Genomic DNA, 4259 nt, shown 5'->3' with positions numbered 1-4259 from the left:
CTTCCTCTAGCAGAGAGTCCGTCCATAGATGAAGGGGAAGGTTAGGGAGCCTAACCCAAATAGGAATCTCATTAAATGAATCTGTAGATGGGTTAAAACCCGAGAACCAGGGTTTAACCATCAAAATAAATTTGTCTTCCTAGCTGAAAGGATTAATACCTAAGATTTTCAATCTATCCTCTTCATATTCAAATTTGGCAATGAAAAAACCCTTGGCAGAAGGAAAGATGTTAACTGAACCTTTTATGATCGGTTCCCAGCTTTGAGAAATCCAAGTGTGCAGCTTAGGAAGGCTTGGCCAGAAACCCCGAAACCTGCAAATTAGACCATGAGCTTCAAACACCATATCAGTATCATCAGACACCTTGAAAACCAAAGGTTTGCATACAGTAACAGCGACAAGCCCCAAGCCACAGGCATCCCGATCAGCAACAGAGGGTGTGGGAAGCATCGTATCTCCAACCTTAGAGGAAACCCCCGCAAAGCCCCCATTCACAGCACCAAATGAAACCCCTGCAGAACCCCCATTCACAGCACCAGGCGAAACCCCTGCAGAACCCCCATTCACAGCACCAGGCGAAACCCCTGCAGAGCCAGGCAAAGCAACCTCACCAGCCGTTAAAGGGGGAACAGGGAGCTGGACAGCCGGTTTCGCTGTAGCAGACTGCCTTAGGGCAGTGACGGCGGCAGACACAAGCGGCCTTAGGGCAGCGGCAGCAGGCAAACTCACGTCTTTTCATGGGTTTTGTTAAGATTTATAAGGGCTCATAATAAAAGTATTTTAAAAAGATTTATCATACATTTCTCCAAGATCAATGTCTTCATGTGTTTATTGAGTTTCACCATCTTAGAAGATTTTTACAAAGTAACCTTTATCGTCTACAAAATTTTGTATACCTACCATAAAGTCCACATATCTCCTTCCAAAAATATCTTCAAACTTATTTGTTAGTCCAAAGGATATCCATAGAGAGGTGTCGAACTATGTCTAAGAGTTCCAAACCCCTTTTTGAAGTCTATAAGACATTTGACGGTAAAAAAGATAAGTGACATTGCAGCCTTTGATACACATGATTTTGTTGAATTAGAAAATGTAGTCGTGACCTAAAAAACAAGGAAAAATCTAAGGGTTAGGACAATATGAATTCCTACTTGACAATGTACAATGAATAAATGATATGAGTATTGTAAAACAACATTTAGCAAGATCAATATTGAGGCCAAAAGATAGAGATATAAAGTTAGTCAAATGGTTTGAAATGGTAAGTAATTGAGGACATTTTAGTGAATCCAAAAGAAGGTTGCAATGTTAAAAAAGGAGGAGAAGTGAAGGGAGTAGTCAACAAAGAGAAGTGTACAAAGCTAGTAAGTATGACAGCTCATAGCAGAGGGAAACCTAAAAGGTAAGTGGCATTACAATTCAAATAATGTTGGAATAGGCATCATACACCTTGAAACCTTAATGTTCAAACTATTTAATTAATTTTGCATTTGTTTGTTGCACCCACATATTTGGGGTATCCCACTTCGGGTGGTATTGTGTCACTTGTAGTCAAATTGGTAGTTTATAAGAATTGCTTATTACCATGGAATTTACTAAATGAAATTGAGATAACTTGTATAGTGTGTAAAGTTGCTAGAAAGGAAAGACCATGAGTCACGACTTATCAAAAATCATAGAGCATCTTTGAGAAAAGCATGATATATGACTATATTGAGCAACCAAGCTAACTCAACTTGGTTTGGATGTTATATTTTGTGTATGTATATGAATTCCTAAATTAGCCAATGATCTCCAACACATAGTTTTAGAAACCATTCATGGTTTGTAGTTTGGTTCTTCGCTATATATCAAATGCATTAGTTTAAGGTTTCATCATATTGTATTGCAATTACCATCATGTTACTAAGACATCTCAAGAACTTTATCGTTTAAGCTTGAGATTGTCATCGTATTATAACCATTACAATAGCTATGAATACAATTGGTTCAAGATTTAGAGCTTGGATTATCTCTTGGAAGCTAATTCCTAGGATAATATTGTGCCAACTATATTTATTGTGGGTTGCATATCACTTGCATGTTTATGCATGTTTTAATTTCTTATCTCGAATTGTTAGAATTGAATCTATAGAATCTCTCTCATCATACATTAGTTTAGAAAGCACTTATATGATCTTGCTTTATTTTCATATGTATTTATATTAAAGCTTTTCAAATTTTAGGAGAGATCTTTATAATAGATTAAGGTTGTGACAATGGGTTTTCCATTTCTCCTATGATAATAATACATTTTACTAAGAACCTTGAGGAGGTTGTTCTTATTTCTATTCTAAAACTAGAATGATGAAATAGATATAATAAAATATTAAAATCAGATATAATAATAATTCTCATACAACCATATTGGAGGAAGGGAGAGGGAGAGGGGTATATTTGGTGTGATCCAGAAAAATTCTTAAAATACAAAAAGAGGAACCACTTCAAAATAGCATTTCATTGAATAATATCTATTTCATCATTCTAGTTTTTAGAATAGAAATGAGTTATGGTTTGGTCATACACCTAGAGTTAAGTACTTTAGAATCTTTGGTAGTAAATGCTATATCAAAAGAGATGATTCCATTGGATAGTTTGATCTTAGATGTGATGAAAGAATATTTCTTGGTTATTCAAATAAAATAAAGGCATATAGATGTTATAACAAAAGATTGCAGAGAATTGTGGAAAGCGCTAATGTCAAAGTGGACGAGCACAATTACCTCACCAGTCCCATTGACCTCCAGTAACATAATACTAGAATGTGTGAACTTTTATGGATCTTTTTAAGGTTATACAACTATTTGCAATAAAAAGATTTATAAATAAATTTTCTTTAACCACCTTAAAAATTTTAAATAATTAATGATATTGTATGATATTTGGTAGAAAATATAATAAAATATTCTTAATCTTGTGAGGTCAATGGGAACATAATTGTTTCACACTCCTTGGTATTAGAATTATGAAAATATTCAAGCCACTATAATAAAATATTCTCAACTCTAGGTGTATTAGAATTTTATTTGAGGAACCTTGAGGAGGTTGTTCTTATTTCTATTCTAAAACTAGAATGATGAAATAGATATAATAAAATAATAAAATAAACATTTCAAAGAAGATTATATAATGAAATCTAAAATTATGATCAATAACAATACTTTACACTAAAGCTTACCACATTCAATGACATTTTCTTACATGTAAAGATACAAGAGAAAGTAAAACACCCAACAACTTGATATAAAAAGTTAGTCATTCAAAACTTTAAAAAATATAACTGCACAAAGGGTAACAAAGGGCATAAGAGCATCAAGACAACTGAAATCTTCGAAAACCTCATCTCTTTATAGGAACTCAAATTTAAAGTTGTTCAATTAATAGTACTTTAATCAATCCGCCTTAACATAAAAATCATAATAAACATACTTAGCCAATCCAACCTAAGTTTAAACTTGTTCAATTAAGCAACCATAATAAGCCTTTTGGAACATCATAAAATCATAGCATACTTGACTAATCCAATCTAACATAAAAATCATAACAAACATACTTAGCCACTCCAAATCATTCATTTTGTCCATACATTAAAGTTGATGAATTACTAGGTACTTTAACCAATCCATCTAACATAAAAACCATAATAAATATACTTAGCCACTCTAAGTCATCTTGCCCGTACATTTAAATCTTTACTGGAAGGTAAAGGTTGATATTGAATTAACCTTAACAAACTCATGGCCATTGTTTATCTCATAATTTTCCGCTTCTCTTGGCCATTGTTGATCTCATAATTTTCCACTTCTCTACCATATTTCTACGTAAAACGCAAGCTTGAAATTGCTAAATTCCTTCCAAATCTAATAGATGTTTACAAAGGCGTAATGATCTCTTTCATTGAAAATTTATCCTTCCCCTTTCCCTACGCCCAAACAAAAATTGAGAATAAAATTTCCCCAAATTTAAACATAAATGGGCCCGTTGGAGAGATTGAGCTAAAAGACTGGTTACGATGCATTGATCCAAAAACTTATCTAGAGGTCATTTTAGGCTTACCCTTTTCTTCATATTTTATCTTCACTTTATCCTCTCAAAAATAAACTAGCTCCTATGTAGTGCTTTGAGCAGGCATATTTTTTTCTAAGACGAGTCATGGAAGATGTTTAGCTATATTTTATGCCAAAAGAAATTTCACCAAACTGAAACAACAGCCACAACA

The sequence above is a fragment of the Cryptomeria japonica genome, chromosome 11, assembly GCF_030272615.1.
Source record: "Cryptomeria japonica chromosome 11, Sugi_1.0, whole genome shotgun sequence".
NCBI classification, from domain to species: domain Eukaryota; kingdom Viridiplantae; phylum Streptophyta; class Pinopsida; order Cupressales; family Cupressaceae; genus Cryptomeria; species Cryptomeria japonica.
Note: the sequence above shows the minus strand (reverse complement) of the source record.